This window comes from Ovis aries, chromosome 1, assembly GCF_016772045.2.
Source record: "Ovis aries strain OAR_USU_Benz2616 breed Rambouillet chromosome 1, ARS-UI_Ramb_v3.0, whole genome shotgun sequence".
Taxonomy (NCBI): domain Eukaryota; kingdom Metazoa; phylum Chordata; class Mammalia; order Artiodactyla; family Bovidae; genus Ovis; species Ovis aries.
The window spans coordinates 199692238-199712347 of record NC_056054.1 but is presented as its reverse complement, the minus strand read 5'-3'; the positions used below and the strand labels follow the sequence as shown (position 1 = coordinate 199712347).

The 20110-nt window shown below is 39.8% G+C and overlaps 1 protein-coding gene and 1 long non-coding RNA gene across 2 annotated transcripts in view; both read left to right on the top strand.

The window, feature by feature from the left end:
• Positions 1 to 20110, top strand: part of LPP (LIM domain containing preferred translocation partner in lipoma) — a 750332-nt gene that overhangs the window by 278053 nt on the left and 452169 nt on the right. The window lies entirely within an intron of this gene.
• Positions 1 to 20110, top strand: part of LOC132660229 (uncharacterized) — a 47137-nt gene extending 27027 nt beyond the window's left edge. The window contains exon 2 of the long non-coding RNA XR_009601592.1: positions 1 to 20110. This exon is cut by the window's left edge and continues 25221 nt beyond it. This is a non-coding gene — a long non-coding RNA (uncharacterized LOC132660229).

The following is a 20110-nucleotide window of genomic DNA, read 5'->3' as shown; positions in this document are numbered from 1 at the left end:
ATCCCCTTTTCCTCCTGCCTTCAATCTTTCCCACCATCAGGGTCTTTTCCAGTGAGTCAATTCTTTGCATCAGGTGGCCAAAGTATTGGAGTTTCAGCTGCAGCATCAGCCTTTCCAATGAATAGTCAGGGTTGATTTCCTTTAGAATGGACTTGTTTGATCTCCTTGCAGTCCAAGGGACTCTCAAGAGTCTTCTCCAGCATCACAGTTCAGAAGCATCAATTCTTTGGCACTCAGCTTTCTTTATAGTCCAACTCTCACATCCATACATGACTACTGGAAAAACCATAGCTTTGAAGAGATAGACCTTTGTCAGCAAAGTAATGTCTCTGCTTTTTAATATGCTGTCTTAAGTTGTTCATAGCTTTTCTTCCAAGGAGCAAGCGTCTTTTAATTTCATGGCTGCAGTCACCATCGACAGTAATTTTGGAGGCTAAGAAAATAGTCTGTCACTGTTTCCATTGTCTCCCCATCTATTTGCCATGAAGTGATGGGACCAGATGCCAAGATCTTAGTTTTTGAATGTTGAGTTTTAAGCCAACTTTTTCACTCTCTTCTCTCACTTTCATCAAGAGGCTCTTTAGTTCTTCACTTTCTGCCATCTGTGTGCTGTTATCTGTGTATCTGAGGTTATTGATATTCCAGGAAGCTTGATTCCAGCTTGTGCTTCATCCAGCCTGGCACTTTGTATAATGTGCTCTGCATATAAGTTAAATAAGCAGGGTGACAATATACAGTCTTGAGGTACTCCAGAATAGGACTGGACAATTTCTATTTCTCATTTTCCCATTTCCTCCATATCCTTTTCAGCTCTTATTCTCATTTGTAAGCTTTCTAAACATGTCCTACTTACCATAGAATTGCTGAACTGCTGTTTTCACAGCTCTTGTCTAAACTGCAGATGCTGCCGACTGTTGAAGACAAGGTGGTGTCTCTTCTTTGTGGTTGGCCAGAAAGAGGCTTTCTGAGGTGTGAAAGCATGGAAACTTCAGAAAGCCTGAAGTGGTGGTGTGGCCTGAGTAGTCTAACTGTTTGATCCTTTGGGGTCAGGAACCTTGGAAAGCTTAGGGAAAAACCTAGATCATCTGTGCTGTCAACCCTGGCTATACCTTAGTCAGGATCAGGGCTTTCATGAACTACAGGTGCCAGAACTTTCCCCTCCAGAGCTTCTGATTTAATTGGTCTGCAGTGGGCCTGTGCATTAGTACTTTATGAAAAATTCTCATATGATTCTGAGAAGTCAAGTTTGAAAAACTCTTGAGTTCATCTGATTTTACAGGGAGAAATGTGACATGTCCAGGTTCCCACAGCAGTCTGACTGAGGTGTAGTAAGAACATCTGTCTCCTGATTTACGGTTGGCAATGCTTCTATTGCATTTATTACCATTGACTGTCATTGGTGAGTCAGGCTGTCTCCTCCATTCCTGGGTGATGGGAAGAATTCCAAGTCTCCACGCAGGAGAGTAGATAGGACAGTGGACAGTGGTCCAACTTGTCAGTGTCATTAACAGGGAGAGGTTGTAGGTGGTTGACTCAGGAAGTAAGGGGAATCTGAATAACTGAGTGTGTCTAGATTCCCAAGGAGAGGGACTTTATGGCTTGATACTTCAGAATGTGAAATGTGGTCATAAGATATATTTGTGGCATATTGTAAAGCTATCATATTTGTTGGTAAATATCTTGGGTTCAAGTTCTGATTCTAGCTTTATGAGGTCAAGGAACTTGGACAAACTTGGTTTCCTTTGAGCTTTCTTTTCTCCTGTCTTTATAATGACGATAGCATTCCCTTCTTCCTGGGCTTTAGGTGATTTCCTGGACATATGTAAAAACTGATACAGGATAGATACTTAATAAGTATTATTTGATTTGGAAATGAGACAGGCCTAACATTCATGGCAGAAAATGAGATAGGACTAAATGTGTGGCCAAATCACAAGGGTGATGTCTATCAGTTTTGCATAGGATGGTCACTGAGACTTAGGTGACAGACCATGGAAAAATCTTACATGTGAAACATGCATGGCATGTGGGAGGAAGCACTTCAGCCTGTAAGGCCACAGAATCTCCTCCAACATTTGTATCACAAATGCATTTTGGTATGGTGCTCAGTCCTTACTATGGTGCTTGTGCTGGTGCTCAGTTGCTTCAATTATGTCTGACTCTTTTGTGACCCTATGGACTGTGGTCTGCTAGACTCCTCTGTTCATGGGATTTTCCAGGCAAGAATACTGGAGTGGGTTGCCATCCCCTCCTCATTTCTTAGTATACTGGAGGCTTTTTCTGTTCATAAAGATCTTAGTGAGTCCTAGAATCATGCACTCCTGAAAAACCTTGGAAATTAACTAGTTCAGCCTCCCATTCTGAACTTGCACCCTGGATTAATGCTCATACAGCCAAGGTGATAAGTGTTTCATGACTCCCTGGAGCCTGTTTGTTTGTTGGGTGAATCATATGCTGAAAATATACCTCTTATATTGGATTCTGCCTTCTTAAGCCTTTTGCCTTCTGAGTTGACACAGAGCAAGTCTGATCTCTTTTCCACTGAAGGGATTTTCTCAGTCAAATACTATAACGTAACGAGAAATAGAAACTAACTCATGCTAGCCAAGTGAAGGCTAGTTAGCTATATGTTGGAAAATTCAAGAGAAGTCGAAAGCCATGAAGGTGGGACCCACGGGTGCTCTGGGGTCCTTAGAAACTAGAGTTTCAGTACTTTCACTTTATTGCACCTCCATCTCATGAGTCCATGTACATCTCTGCTCTTTCCTCCTGGAGACTGAGTTAACTATATGACTCGAAGGATGGTAAATTTTTGTTATTTGTCCTTGAAGAACTCTTTCTTATTTTTGTCTTTTTTATTTTTCTTTCTTCTGCCTCATCCTTCATCCTCATTCCCATTTCCCTTGTACCCCATAGATCCCTGCTTTAATGTGTTTGGAATAGTCCTTATATATGCCTGAATGTTTAGAAGCACCTAATATTTTAGTTTACCTAGTAATAATGCCTAATGTTTATTATCTATTCCCCACTTGCTGACTCTGTTCCAAGTCCTTTACATGGGTTAACTCCAGTAATTCTTGCAATAAGCTCTGTGATGCAGAGACTATCATTATCTTACATGTTTTATAGATTAGAGAGTTGAGCACAGGGAAGGTTCCTTTCCCAAGGGCATGTGGATGGCAAGTTAGTAGCAGAGCCAGGATTCAAACCCCACGTAGTCTGACTCTGCATATCTGCCTGTGAATAGGTTGCTGTTATGCCCAGAGACTGTGATACTTTGTGGTAGACCTGGTCCTATTTCTTTTCTTCTTTGCTGCCATTGTGGCTTAGTGTAGTCTGTTTTTGCTCCCCAAATTAAAAGTAGTATTTTTATTAACTGTATCAATAATACTGATAGATGGATAAGATTTGTAAAGGATTTAGGTTTTATCAGACATTATTCTTATGGATTAGACTGTTTAGTTTGAATACCTCTAAAATATTGGTATTAATTTTTTTAGCCTGAGATAAGAAAAAAAGTCTATATTTCAAAACTGGACAAGTGTGTGTGAGGTATAATTAATTGTGTACATAAATAACACTCAATTAGCATATAATGGTTAGGACCCTTGCAGTATCACTGATATTCACTCTTGCCCCCAGAATTGGAACTACTGCTCCACTGTTACTAATGGATTAAACAATTATATTAATTTGCATTTATCTGTAAGATCACCATTATCTTTTTTTCTTTCTGTTTTTTTTTTGTTGTTGTTTTGTTTTTGTCTTTCTTGTTTTGTTTTGTTTATTTATTTGCTTTTCAGCTGGGCCTTCACTGCAGCACATGGACATTTAGTTGTGACGCGCTGCCTCTTCTAGTTGCAGCACGCAGGCTTAGGTGTCTCAAGGCATATGAGATCTTAGTTCCCTGACCAGGGATTGACACCATGTCCCTTGCATTGGAAGACAGATTCTTAACCTCTGGTCCCCCGGAGAAGTCTCAGCATTTTCTTTTAAAGATATATTTATACACTGCTGCCCCTCAAGGAGGTTTATTACTTTTGACACGGTAGGGCATTCTAGACAGTGTTTCTACTGCATTTCATAGATTCATTTTCCTCAAATATTTTCCATCCATATACCTCAAGGCTACCTCCAGCTCTCTGCACCCACAAGCCTGTGACCTGTGATTAACATCTTTGTATAAGTGTTCTCGAGGATTGGCAGATCTTTGCTCAGCTTTGTGGCTAGGAGTAGCTTGCTTGATCCTAGTATATTTTTTTTAAAATTTTTTAAAATATAAATTTATTTATTTTAATCGGAGGTTAATCACTTTACAATATTGTATTGGTTTTGCCACACATCAACATGAAATCTGCCACAGGTATACACATGTTCCCCATCCTGAACCCCTCACCCACCTCCCTCCCCGTACCATCCCTCTGGGTCATCTCAGTGCACCAGCCCCAAGCATCCAGTATCATGCATCGAACCTAGACTGGCGATTCATTTCACATATGATATTATACATGTTTCAATGCCATTCTCCAAAATCATCCCACCCTTGCCCTGTCCCACAGAGTCCAAAAGACTGTTCTATACATCTGTGTCTCTTTTGCTGTCTCGTATACAGGGACATTTTTATACCAAGTTTCACTAGGTTAGGCCAATTTCTAGGCTGCACCAGGGTTCAATTCTCCCAGTAAAACATTAGGATTCTTGTTTTCTCCAATACATAGAATCATGTGACTTTATACTTTGTACTAATATGATGGGTGTAGAGTGGTAACTTCCAGCTTCTGCTTCTGTTCTATATATGATAAGCTGACTCATCCTCTCAAAATTACTGGGGTGTCAAATTTTGTTTCACAATGGTGAAGTGTCCATTTCTGGTCAGAGAGATCTCTAGGACTGTGGTCATGAGAGCCACATTGACAGCAGGGCTCGTGGGTGGGAACAGAGTCTTTGAGGAAGTTGGCATTATCAAGGGAGACTGTGCTGCTGATGTTACCGAGGTGTCCTTATTTTATTCCCTCATTCTTCCAAAATTTATTGAGTGACAACCACCTGTTAGTAACTTTTTCAGGTATTTGGGAACCCAATTGTGAGCAAAATCGACATAACCGATGGTTTCTTGGAGCCTGTAGTTTAGTTGGGGGCATAGCTGTTAATCAAGCACTCATGCCAACATGAACCATGGCCAGTGATATGAAGCGGAAGCAGAAGTAGTTCTGGTATATAATGGGGTGGCTAATGCACTTATGCTTATTTGATGCAAGTTATAGGGGTTCTGTATGTCAGGAAAGTTATAAGGTGAGGGCTGAAGAAGAATATTCAGAAAGAATAATCTGTTCAGGGACCCAGAGGCAAGAAGGAATCTGGTATCTTCAGTGAGGGGAAAAGCAAGTGTGGTTTTGAAGGCTTTTATTCATTTATTTAACACGTTTTTGTTGAGTGCTTACCATAGTGCAGAATATGGCAGTGAATACAGCACAGCTGGGTGAATGAGATGAACCTGGAAAGGCAGGCCAATGGTTCTGTCCTGTACTCATCTCCCTTGATTTTTCTCTAATCCAAACAGTCCATGTTCAAATCATCTTTTGCTTGTTTTTTAATGCTTTGGTTTCAGATCTCTCTTAACCTCTTTTAGCTTTGCCAGAAGACAGGACAGTTTGTCTGAGACTTTCTTCATCAGGGACCTATAAAATGTGAAATCTTACTATCATGAGGAGATGTATTCTTAACGTTAGTTTTCTTGCTGTTATCAGCAACTGTCATTTCTAACTTTTCTTCTTTTGCCGTAAGCCCAGCTGTGTATTATGTATTGTTCAACAGCACGTAGTCTGTTTGTGCAGAGTTGCTAAAAAGACAGATAGCCTTTGGGCTCTGATCCTATAGTTAACCAAACTCCATACCTCTTGTTTCTTCTTGTCTCCAGGAAGACCACACTTACTACAGGACAAAGTCAGGCTCCCGTCTGCTCAGGAGTTAATATAGTCGTGAAAAACCCTTAATGGTTCTTTGAGTTTACTTATTTATTTATTTTTGTCCAGGAGTGATGGAGTCTCTTTTTCCTTTCACTGACATGTGATATAAATGGAAAACAACAACAAAACATGTTTTTGAACAATTTTTCACTCCTGTCTTCCCAACCTTATAGTTTAATGTTTTACACCTATGACTTTTGCCCTCTACCATCACTGTTGGGAATGAAATATGGCTGATGTTGAGGGGAGATTTTGTTATTGGCCTTTGCTTCATTTTCTAAGGGATGAAGTAGACATACTATGTAATGTAAATGCTCCATTTCACACGGGAGAGGCCGTACCCTAGTTTTGCTTTGTCCTGTCTATTTGATGGTGTTAGTTTATATCCTATGGAAAAATCCTTGTTTGTCTCACATCTTATTCATTCTCTATAGCTCCTACATCTCTTTTCTCCAAGTACCCCCTCAGCCCCAATTCTTTCCTTGATCCTGGAATCTTTAGGTTCAGACTCACCTCTGACATTAAGTTCACTCACATACTGTCCATGGATAAGGTCCTCATTTGTGTTCGGTAGCCTGCAGGAAGGAGACTGCAGTTGGTTGTTTAAGATGCCTCTTAGGTGGGCTGCCCTTCGTGGGTTCTTCAGCTCTGCTCCTCTGCGGGCGTCTGTGTATGGCACTGCACTGCACTGTCATTTCCCTTTAACCCTGTATTTTTCCTCAGGTGTTGAGGTCCACTTGTTGTACACCCCCATCATCTCTGCCCTTCTATAGCATCACTCACCTCCATTCTTTGGCAGTTGCTTTCTGGATTCTGGAACTACTTATCTCCAGAGCCCGAGCCTCTGACCACTCTGCACGTTGAACCCTTGCTTCCACATTATTGACCTGACCCTCTTAATGGCCTATTACAACCCTTATTGTATCCACATGTCTATGGGGGTAAGTTCCAATCCAGCCAGGAATCTATGGCCCCTTGCTGATGGGATCTGCTTGCTGAACCTCAGCTCCAACTGCTTCCCTTTATGCCCTTGCCGGCTCGATTGGACCATGTGCTTTTCTCTGAAAAAAGAGAAAATGCTTTCCTGCCTCATGTCTTCATGCAAACAGTTCCGTCTGTCTGGAATACACTTTTCAGTATTTCTGTTTTCACATGTCTATTCTACAGTCTGCGTCAAGCAGTACCTTCTCTATGAAGCCTCTTCTGATTCCTTAGCTGAAAGCTATTTTCATTTCCTTTGAGTTTCTGTTAAATTTTATGGTACGTCTTTTTTGTTTCTTGGCATACTACAGATGAGGAGACAAGACTCAGTTTACGTAACTACAGTTCACAAGTAGAACAGGTAGAGCTGTGGAGTTTCTAATTCACAAATCAAGGAAAACTTCTTTCCACTGTGCCCAGTTCTTCCTCTTCATGTAGTCCTGCCTTTCGTAATGCAGTTGAGGGCAGGGTCCTGGAGTAATTTCCACCTTTATTTGCATGCTTAGTGTGTTCCAGCCACTGTGTTCCATATTTGGATGTTCATTTAATTTAGTTATCATAGACATTCTTTAAGGCAAATCATCTCACTGGCCTCTCATATGTATTTTACATATAAGGAAGTGAGGGAGAGAGAGGTTAAGTAACTTGTCCAAGGTTATGCAGCCAGCATGTGATAGCCATAATACCAACCCAGGAGTCTGGCTCCATATCACAGCCCGTGCTCCTCACTGCTCTGCAAAGCTGCAGGTGACCAGGGGCTCAAAACTGAGGCCTAAGGCCACTGACATTCTCAGCTAATAATGTTTGAGAATTATGGGTTATCATATTTCTCAGTAACATTTCCCAATGGAAAATTAACATGTCTCATTGATTTGTGCTTCAAGACTTTAATATTTTCAAAGATTTCTCAGTTGTGGGATGATGAAATTTAAGATGAATAAATGTTTCCCACCTGCAATTAATTCAGCCATAAAAATCTTTATTTGTATTATTTGAAAACAACAGTCATTTTTTAGTTATTATATACAAGAATGAGCTGTCTTATTTTCTAGAAGTTATTCACAGTACACTATTGGAAAAATAACTTTTCTTACCAGGGAACATGGGGGAAAGTATCCGTTATACAAGAGAGATTACACAGATTGTTAATACCCTGTTTTTATGTTTGTCTTTGCAAGAGCTGAGGTAGAATAGAATCATAGTTCTAGGGCAAGACAGAGTGGAAGATGGTTTACTCGATAATATAGGTGTTGCTTCATTAAGCTGGTTGGTTTTAGGGTGGTTTACATACACCGACTTCCCCAAAGGCTCAGAGGGTAAAGCGTCTGCCTACAACGCAGGAGACCTGGGCTCAATCCCTGGGTTGGGAAGATCTCCTGGAGGAGGAAATGGCACCCCACTCCAGTATTCTTGCCTGGAAAATCCCATGGGCAGAGGAACCTGGTAGGCTATAGTCCATGGGGTCGCAAAGAGTCAGACACAACTGAGCGACCTTTACTTTTACTTTACTTTTAAATACATAAGCTTTTTAGGTGAGAGCCTGATTAAATCTGAAGACCATTATTAATAATAATGTTTGATGTTGAGCAAAGTGCTACTAAGATGCCATAGACAAGGAGGGAGAAGGGAAAAACTGAGCTGATTTTATGTAGTTTGTATAAAATGAAATCTGTACACACTCAGGAGACTATGATTTCCTTGAAACAGAAGACTAGGTTTTACATATTCCTGATAATTGTTAGTTTTATCCAACATTTTGCAGGGATTCTTTTTGTTAAGGGAACAAAGGAAACTATAGTTGACGAATACGGTGGTGAAAAAAATAAATCTGTTTTTGTTAGCAGACCATGCATTCATTTGGCATTTTTTGACACTGTGTAAGAAACCCTATACTACATACTGTGTTACCAAAATGGGCCGCAACCAATCAGTAGGTCATGAATCAATTAGTGGGCTGTGATATCACCAGCAAAAATGGACAATTCACATGTAGCGAGGGTAAGTGTTGTTTGGGAAATTTTTGTTTCAGTTTGGGAAATTTTTGTTTTAGTTGTGTGTGTTTGGTGGGCGTGTGGGTATACACACGCACATGTATCAATACTTAGGCTGTGCTGGATCTCTGTGAAATGCATTTCTTTTCCTGAATGATGGTCAAGCATATCTGAGAAACTGCTATGGGGAGGGTCATATAAATCAATCATGGTTTCCATCAGCAAGGAGCTTACAGGTAAGTATGGATGCAATTGTAAGGTAGAAAGTGATAATGCTTTAAGGATTACACCTTCATCTACTATGAGCATGCAATGAATACAGAAATGAATTTGAATGAAAAAAATCAGCAAAAGCTTACTGGAGCATATGACATTTGTGCTGGACTTGAGCAGTTGGTTAATTCTGAATGAAGTTTGATATATGGAAGTCAGGGTAGGGATTGGTTGATGTGGTTAAAGAAATGGAAATATTTCATGATATTTCAAAGAAACATGGCATTTCTTTTGGCCACTGATGACAGAGGTAAAGTTAGCTTCTGAGATTAAGAAGAAAGTGAGTGCCTTGAGGAAATAAGTAAGCTAAAGCAACAGAGCTGGGGCTTGGGAAATGTCTGTGATTTATGAGAAAAAAGAGCTAACTCCAAGGAAGAAAGTGCATGAAGTGACATGATAATGGTCTCTAGTTACTTTGCAGGTTGCTTATGTAGAGGATACTGCCATCATTTCTCCCTGAATCCTTTGAGGAAAGGGCAGGAGGTAACTAGCCAGAGCTGGCCATGCTCCTTGCAGAAAATTAAGCAGCTCTATTATTTACATTTACTCTGAAAGCTCTAGCACTGCCTTTTGGTATCCAAATCAGAAGTGTACTCAGGAGTCACCGAATTCCACACCTGTAAGTGAATCATTTGAGAACCATTAGAAAGAAGCATTCAGTTTTCCCTGGGAACATAAATATGAATTGTCGCTGTTGAGTGAATCTTCCCCAGTATTTGGTCCTATTAAAAATTGGGGCAGTGTTCCTTAGAGTGTGCTAAAGTCTTTGGCTTTGGAGAGTGCTATTCCTGGGTGAGCCGGGAGAAGAGATATTTCAGTAAGGTAAGAGGTAGGTGCCGTGGCATTCAGAGCTTTGCCTGATCTGTAACCCACCCGCTCACCCATCTTGCTGTACACTTAAATGATGTAATTTTTAAAAGTTCCTAGCGCACAGGAAAAATGGACAGGAATCCTGGGGACATTCGGGTGCCAATTTAATTTCAGTTCTTGCTTGTTTTTTAAAGAGAAGAAAAGCCATTAAAATGCTAGAATTTACCTAGAGGTTCCCGCTGTCACCGAAATACCAGCTGTTTACTATGATGGGTCCAAACACATGAAATGCTCCCGTATTTGGAATCAAGTTGTTTAAGTGCCATTTCTCCCAACACTTGCAGTCCTTAAGGGGGTGATTTAAGATTTTAAATTTGGTAGTGTTCCCTTCATTCTCTGAGATCACTGTATTGATGCTATACACATAATAATGGTATTATTGATATAATTTGTGATCTATTGGGATTAAACTATGAGCTGATATATGAAGCAGTAGATATTATATTTTTAGTTCATTCCCTTAGGCAAATGCAAATACTGTGCTTGCACAGTTACCTCAGGCATCCACAAGTTAGAGCTCCCCTGCAAACGGTTTCCAGTAAGTATGAACCTAGTGGTACTATTAGTTTTGCATCCACTAGGCACCTTTCCAAACATCTGAAGAGGTAATTGAAGGGGAACTAGATATGGGGTAAATTGGCTATGTGTATAAAAGATTCAGCAAGGATTTGAGGTCCTTGCATGTTGCATGAAACATTAAACATACTGGCTGAGACTAGCTTGAAGACGGGTTTTTTCTTGATCCTGAAGAGTTGTCTACTTTATTTTGTAAAAAATAGATGAGGGCAGCACATTTAACTAAAAAATGAGGTGAGCATAGTTATGTTTCATTACCTTTCTTAACTTTTAGGATAGTGAAGGTTGCTATTATAACCTCTAAAAATATGTATTTTTCATTTTTAAAAACATTTTCCTATGGAAAAATTCAAACATATACAAAAGTAGCAAGAATATTGCAATAAGCCTTCATGAATATATTCTCTGTCTTTGCCAATGATTTGGCTTAGGCCAGTCTTGTTTCATCTATATACCCTTTTCTTTCCTTCACCCAAGATTATTTTGAAGCTAGTCCCAGATATCATATAATTTAATTGCTGCTGTAAATTTTCATTGATAGTAGTTGTGTCTAAAAGATTTCTCTCAGCCATGAAGAACATGTTCGGAAGTCTCTTTTGAAAGGTATTTATTGATCTTGTGGCTGTGGTATACGTATATGAGTGGCTACTGTTTTATGGAGGAGGAGATTAGAAAAGACAGTCTTTTGTTTTCCCTATATCTCTACTTTCTCAAGGACAGCTTAGCTTTAGGGGCACAACATAGGGACATTATTGGATGACAGTTTTAAATCTTAAGTGGTTGGGAGAGAAAACAGGTTCAGTTCAATTCAGTTGTGTCCGACTCTTTGCGGCCCAATGAAGTGCAGCACACCAGGCTTCCCTGTCCATCACCAACTCCTGGAGCTTGCTCAAATTCACGTCTATCAAGTTGGTGATGCCATCCAACCATCTCATCCTCTATTGTCCCCTTCTCCTCCTGCCTTCTGTCTTCAAGCAAGCCCATGACAGCACTGACTCCTGGGCTGCTTTCTTCTTTTGATACCAGTGGATACTGAGAAGACTCTTCCCGTTGGCAGGTTTCCAATTGTAATCATGCTTGACATAGTGTTGGGTTTGAACTTCTGAGACAAAGTAAGACATAATTCATCTTCAACTTATTGCTCTATTTAAATGAATGGAAACACAGGTGCATGTTTATGTTTCCAGCTCTTAATCTAAAATATGTATGTGGTCTAAATTATTTGCTATTAAAATCTTGGATTTATTGCTTTTCTTGAAGAAGTTTGGAGTTGGGGTAGGGAGTAAAATTATAAGTAAAATATGATGAGATATGTGTGGTCCAGTGTAGAAGCTGCAGATCTGCATTTGAATGTAAATTAATTAAACTTAAATAAAATTTAAAAAATTTAGTCTCTCAGTCACCAGTCACATGTCAAGTGCTCAAGAGCCACACTTGGTGAGTATTGACCTAATGTAGAGCATTTCTGAACCTGTAGACATTTCTGTTGCACTGTGTTGATATGCATGGTTCTATAGATAAAACGATTAAGGTAAAGGAAGAACAAGCATTAGGGTATACTTTGTGGGTTTCTGTAAGTCTTAGTCAAAAGAGCCTTTTCGTTAATGATTGATGAAACAACGAGGTGTCATAATTTCAAATTATTTCATAGGCTGTAATCAGCAAGATACAGAAATCATTGACTGTAAGGATAAATAAATACTTACTATACTTGATTTATAACTGAGAGTATTAAGAGGCACTTTACAATCTAACACCTTAAATACTAGAGATGCAAAGGCTGTAGATGTTTGAATAAAATGTTAAGGTCTTTCTGCTTCTAGAAATATATCTTCTTTTTACATTTATAACGCTGATGGTTTGGGATGAACAGTCATTCTGAGTCTTTTAAATGTTGAAACTGAGAAAAGCGAAAGTGTTAGTCGCTCAGTCATATCTGACTCTTTACGACCTCATGGACTGTAGCCTGCTAGGCTCCTCTATCTGAGGAGTTCTCCCGGCAAGAATACTGGAGTAGGTTGCATTTCCTACTCCAGGGGATCTTCCTGAACCTAGAGACTGAATCCTTGGCAAGTGTATTCTTTACTGTCTGAGCCACCAAGGAATTCCACCTTTAAAGATTAAGGAAGCTTAAAATGATACTCTTTTAATTCCACGAATTGGTCTAATTTTAGACCCAATTTGAGGCTGAAAAAGCCCTACTATTGAAAACAAAGCAATGAAATCAAACTAGAACCCAAGTGGATGCGATGATCTTTAATCCATGAGCTTTTATTTACAGTCAAGTATGGAATTAGAATATGTGATGCAATATGTTCCGGGAATTTATTAATTATTTTAAGAATGTCCCTGACTGGAATTTAAATAAGAATAAAACCAAGAGTATATTCCCCTTTAGAACAGGTAGAAATGAAACCTAGTAGAATTCTATTTCTAGAGTACTTTGCTTTCAATTTCATCCAGCAGCACTAAGGATCTGCTGTTTGAATTGTGACTAAGATGAGGGGATGGGGGTTCACATGAGAAATCCCACAATAAATGAGTTGGAACTCTTCGGCATTATGTCCAAGAAGGCTCACATGTCCTAGTTAAGGCTGTGTGAAGTGAACTGGACCCTCCTAATGTGGTAGCCCCAAAGATTGGGTTTAATCCTCTGGTGTGAAGGCTTTCACAAGTCTTTTCAAGAGCTTAAGTACCATAAAATTCTCTCACAAAAGCCTTCATTCCAAAGAATGTATGTGTTGGCTCATGTCAGGAGCTCTTAGAGAAGAACAATGTGCCTAAAGCCTTAATCTAATAAACCAACAGATAATCTAGTTGAGTTTTGTCTAAGTAATATAATGTCTCTATCAAACTATTTCCTGCACCTTGAGCTCTATTCACAAGGAAAAGGTTCTGCGTGGGAATGTGTGTGTATTTTCTCCTAACAGGAGGGCATTGAGCTCCTATGACTGAATGTCCTGTTTTTCTCTTCTCGGTAGCTCCGGTTGTTTACGGTGGGAATTTTCCGTCTTGGTAATTTGGTATTTTACTTGGTTTTATTGTAAAGGGTGGAAATGTGTACACCTTAATTTAAGAAATATTGTTGCATCACCTCCATCTTAGTTAACAAGGGCCAGGTCAGAAAGTTCTCACGTGTTTCTAAGCTTTGTACCAGATTTTTATGTATTGCAGCAACTTTATGGATTCTTGTGGCCTCAGTTTGCAAGAATTGACAGCCTAGCTACTCCCATTCATGTTGCTTAGGTGACCACTCATTTGTCCTTTGACAAATTATGGCCTTATAGTGAGTAAAATATAACTCTGGGGGAAAATCTGAATACAAACAGCTTTCATTTTCAGTGAGACAGCAAGACATGGGACTCAGGGTCAGAGTAGAGAATAATATCGCTACATTACACGTTGCTTTTCCCTTGATCTTGCTTAGAGAATTATTTCATGCCATGTACTTCGTAAGCACCTACTTGTGTTTGAGAAAATTGTTGTAGCGTGGCCTGCTACGTCATGTCTGACTTTTTGCAACCCCATGGACCATAATCTTCTAGGCTCCTCTGTCTACGGAATTCTCCAGACAAGAATACTGGAGTGAGTTGCTACTCCCTTTTCCAGGGGATCTTCCCACCCCAGGGATTGAACCCACATCTCTTATGTCTCCTGCATTGGCAGGCATGTTCTTTACCACCAGCACTACCTGGGAAGTCCCACAGTACATTTTCTGACTATATCCATGAAAAGAAAACAAAAAAAGCTAAGTCTCTTATTGCTATCAATTGACTCTTGTGCTTTAAGTCAGGAACCTTTAAAGGTCACATACTGGGTCTCTTGGGTTAAAAAAGCTTAGATCAGCTTTATAATGTGCACATCAAGTGGTCTCCTTGCCTCTACTTGAACACTTCCAGTTACTTGTCACTCACACCAAGGACTTTCTCTTTGGTCTTCATTGCTATGCCTTAGGATTTGTGAATAGAGTTACACAGTGTTGTTAGACCTTTATTAATGTTTCTGTGACATTCTTACATTTTTTCTAAGAAAACATAGTTTTTTCCTAAGTCTTAATAACAGTTAAGGCACATATTTTTATGTCTTTTAGTCTCAGTTACACTTTTGTCTGAAGAACTAAAATGTAAAGTAAAATGTATAGCTCCATCATTTGCTAAATCATTACATTTATTTTTCTCAAAGTACTAGATTTGCTCGCTCCCCCCACTGTTTTTAAAGCACTGCCATGTAAATCATCATAAAAACACTGCCCTAACTTTTTTTATTCTATTTATGTGAGTCAGAGATATGAAGGAACTTTCTCTAGATTTTAGATGGAGTCTGTGTGGGCAGGTTCCTTGTCTGTCTGAGTTTTCTTATCTGCACAATTGACCTCAGAAAAGCAATCTAACAAGGAAAGTATGCAATTCTAACCCCAACTTACTTCTTAAAGGTCATCAAACTAATGTCTAACAGCATTTCTTTTCTTAAATTGTGATATCAAGATGATGGTTGCCAAAAGAAAAGAACTGTGTGTATGAAACAAACTCAAACAGTTGAAAAATAGATATTTTAAATTTAAAATATGGTGAAATAGGATGATATTTTCAGAAAATTTTGGGAAAGTCCAGAAAATTTGTACCATGAAAGAGTTTTAACTCTTGCCTACCCTTGTGTCCCTATGCTGACAAACTGTTCTTTGAGGTTTATAGCACTGTGTACACGCTTCCCTTCTTTATGATAACTGCAGTTAACACAATAATGGCCCCAAAGATGTCCATGTCCTAATCTCTGGAGCCTGTGAATACATCCAGTTGCATGGCAGAGGAGAATAAAAGTTGAAGATGGAGTTGATCATGAAGACCTGTAGAAATGAATGATAAGAGACAGAAGAAGTCTTTGGAATGATGTAATTTGAGAAAGATTTCAATACCCTTTTCTGGCTTTGAACTGGAGGAAGGGAACCATAAGCCAAGGAGTGATGGTGGCCTCTAAATGCTAGAAAAGCAAGGAAATGGATGCCCTGGAGACTCCAATAGGAGTGCGACACAGCTGAGACTTGATTTTAGCCCAGTGAGGCTCATGACAGCCTTCTTTTTTATAGAATCCTATGGTGTTCCATTTGTGTTATATTTAAAGGACTGTTTGCGGTAGATTTTTGCAACACCAATAGAAGACTGATGCAATGTTATGTTGGTATTATCTGTTTAAAAATTTGTTCAGTCCTCCAGACAGTGAATTTCTCAAAGGCTACAACGTTGTAATTAAAAAAACAAAAACAAAACACTGAACACTATAATACATTAAAGGAATGAAATTTCTTGTCGAACTGGAGAGCTCTCGTATTTACTGAATGTGTGTATGCCATATGCCCAGCACTGCTCTAAATACCGTGCTTTGAAAAATTTGCTTACTCCTTAGGAACACTGTTTTAACCTTCCTGATTCTTAATCTCATCCGTAAAATGAGTTCAAGGGCTAGAAGCTAAGGTCCGTCTAGTCAAGGCTATGGTTTTTCCTGTGGTCATGTATGGAGGTGAGAGTTGGACTGTGAAGAAGGCGGAGCGCCAAAGAATTGATGCTTTTGAATGTGGTGTTGGAGAAGACTCTTGAGAGTCCCTTGGACTGCAAGGAGATCCAACCAGTTCATTCTAAAGGAGATCAGCCCTGGGATTTCTTTGGAAGGAATGATGCTAAAGCTGAAACTCCAGTACTTTGGCCACCTGATGCGAAGAGTTGACTCACTGGAAAAGACTCTGATGCTGGGAGGAATTGGGGGCAGGAGGAGAAGGGAACGACCGAGGATGAGCTGGCTGGATGGCATCACTGACTCGATGGATGTGAGTCTGAGTGAACTCCGGGAGTTGGTGATGGACAGGGAGGCCTGGCATGCTGCGATTCATGGAGTCTCAAAGAGTCGGATACGACTGAGCAACTGAACTGAACTGAAGATGGAAATGTTTTAGGTTTCCCTGGTAAGGTCTTGGTAAGGTCTTTGTTCCAGCTGCTCAGTTCTACCAACAGAACACAGAAGCAGTCATAGATGAAAAATGAATTCATGACTATAGCTGTATTCCAATAAAACTTTATTTACAAAACAGGAGACAGTTTGGATTTGGCCATTGTTTGCTGACCCGTAGACTAGCAGAACCTCCTTTCTAATTCCTTTCTGATGTGATGATTTTGTGAGTTTATAAAGTTGTACCATTAGTACCAGTTAAGCCATGAAAGTGCCAGTAGGACTTAGAGAAGTAACTTGAGTAATGGGATGAGTCTATTTATAAGAAGCAGCATGATATTGCTGATTTGAGTGCCAGGAAGGGAACGGCCACCATGTCCTCGGCAAAGAGACCCAGGGCAAGCACTCTTAAGGATGAGACATAAGGAACATCTTGAATGCCAAGACTGAGCTCACTGAACTTGAAACTCAAAGAAGTGGAACTACTGTTGGAGAACTGAAAGGAGCCATAAATCCATTGCCCTCTGGAATGAAAGACCTTCCGAGGCAGCTGGCCAAATGAAGCAGGAAGAGGGGCAAGATCCGCACTTAGCTAAATTATGTTTTTGGGCAGCCAGTCCAGGTCTGCTAAAATAACAAGGTACCTGAACTCCTGCCCAGAACACGTCACCAAACTTTACATTGGGACTGTCTCCTCTCACATGACTTCCTAATCTGAGGAAGTGAAGAAAGCAGAGTGAATGAAATACAAAGAGTGAGCTTTTTCTTGGAGTGCCTCCCTAGAGACAAACTTGACTTTTCAGGAGATTACTTTTTGAATTCTCTATTCTAATTTTTAAAAAAATGTAAGTTCATGGATCTAATAGATTTTACAGAATCTAATAGGCTTTGGAGGCCTTTTGAAGCTCATGATGCAAGACTTGCCCATTTAAGTGTGGGGGTTTATAGGTCAACATGGGGCAAAAAGAACCCATCCAAAACTAAGCAAAAGGCACTGGGGTCTGGGGATGTTCTTGTTGGTCTGACTGCCTGGTTGGGGTGGTGACTGTTGTTTTGCCTTGGCTATCTCACACGGTTTTCAGGACAAAACTGACCTGTTTGATTGATTCATCACAATAGCTTGTTTATGTCTTACAAATAGTTCAAGAACAGTTTGTCCATAATAAAAGTGACCTAGTAATACTCCCAAACCCAAGGAAATGTCGGGTTAATCAGTCGCAGAAGCACTTGATGTGCCAAGTTAGTGCCACCTCAGGGCTCTTTATGTGGTTCCTTTCCAAGATTTCTAAACATTCCAGAGAGAACCCAGTATTTGTTTATTTCGCTGCTAGGGCTTCATTTTGCTATTGTTTTAGTTACACTCCGATGCCTCTCTCCCACTCTTTCTCTCTTCCTTACACATATATACACTTATTTTGAGATTGATAACTACTCAGATTCTTCCTTCAAAGGATAATTTAATTTGGCTAGGATTCAACCTGTGGTTGTTGAGAATTCATGCATAAACCCACTCTGCAAATATTTTCTTAACTCTTCTCTATCTCAACTCTCTGAAGCGTGGGAAGAGGTACTTTTGGGCTCAAGTGATGAATCATACGTGATGTATGCCCTCAAGGAACACACAGTGCAGGCAAATGGTCCCTGTATTCTCAACAAGATGCATCGTGAACATGCTGTCGAAGGGCTTCATAGAGTAGGAGTTGGGAAGGTGCTTTTATTGGGAGTAGCCATGGGGTCTAGCTATTGGGGTTAGCCAAGGTCACCACTTGGAAGGTGAACCAGGCCTCCAAGAATAGCTTGGGCTTCAAAATGAAGAGGGAGGTCTTGGTGGATACAAGGGCATGACCAAAGGCATGAGTCAAGGAAGGTAGTTGGATGGATGACTGGGTGTGTAGCTGAGTGAAAGCCACTGTTCTGAAGTACAGGATTTGCATCGCTTCTTTTAGCAGCAGTGATCTCAAAGAATGCATACGATTCATACTCACCAGAGCACTCTAAGAAGGTATAAGGTGGAGCTAACTTTCAAGTTGCTCTCCATTTCCTCCTAAGAGGCCTGTCTTGTTTAAAGATTCTGCCTGTGTGGTATGAAATCCTGTCCGATCATGGGAAGCCTGGAGCAGGGGTCTTACCAAGTCTCTAGAATTCCTAAACCATCCTCTATAACCTAGCAAAGTTGCCATTGACTCAGTTGGCCATGCATGCGAGGGTTCATTTCTTGCCTCTCTATTCTATTTCTTTGGCCTTTATGTCTGGCCTTATGCCTGTTTCATACTCTTTTCGTTACTGTGATTTTTGGTGAGTTTTGAATCCAGGAAGGGAGAATCTCCAACTTTGTCCTCCCTCTCCCTCAAAGATTTGTTTTGGTTATTTGACGGCCAATGGAAGTTTTCAGTCTGGTACCAGTGTATGTGATTAGTTGGAAAGGAATAGATTGGGAAGAATGGAAACCATTTCAATTGGTTCATAAGTTTAAATATGAGGTAACTAGTCATTAAGTATTTCGGTGGCAGTAGAACTGCAGAGCAGTAAATGAATTTGAAAGTTTTGAAATCATTTAATATGGTTTGTTATAGTCAGTGTGAATGAATGAGAGAATAAATAGAAAATAGGATTTCTCCTAACCTTTGTGATTGGGGGAATTGTACTGAAATAAATAGAAAAATAGAGTACACAAGGGGAGCTGAGCATGTCTGTGGGTTAGGGTATCTGAATTCAATTTTGAGCACTGAGCTAGAGGTTCAGATGGGGATGCACCACCATCAGTTACAGATACTGATGTGGATACGAATGGCATGGCTATTGTAGGTATTATATTGCTGATAAATGGTATGTTCATTTAGAATTGTTTTTTTTTTTTTTCATGTAATGTATTCACTGTTAGCATGGTGTCAAGAGCCAAATGAAGGGACATGGTTGCCAAGAGAAGTAAAGATGGAGATCTGGTAAAGGTAATTCCATGAAGCTTCTGTGCATCGCCTTTACTCAGAGGAAAGAGAACACTGGATGCTGTTGACATGTGTTTTATTTTGAAGTGACTCTTATTACTAGGGTCTGCAGTTCTTAGCCTTGATCTCTTGGAGCCTAATGTTCCTGTTCTCCAGCTGAGAGAGACTAATTCACCACCTTGTGTTGTAAACACTCACTCATTTTAACTGATTACACCTCCAATGATTCTCAAATCACTAAAATTACTAATTGCTATTCCTTACACATCAAAGAATGAATCCTGAATAATTAACCCCAAATAAAATTAGATGAATTGGCCCTTTTAATTAGAGTCCCTGCTGCTGTTTGTTCTGAGTTTCCTTTTCTTACTGTTAAGAGACTTTTAGAATGATTAAAACTGTTTAAGACTTAAACAGCCAGTGACCTTTTAATACAATATAAATCCATGAAAGCAATATTTCAGCTAGCAGGTGGCGAAGTAAATTTTTAGAGCAAGTACCTGTCAGCTTCAGTATTCTTTTGGAAAAAAAAAAAAAATACATGCCAAAAAACAGCCACCTTGAAATGAAA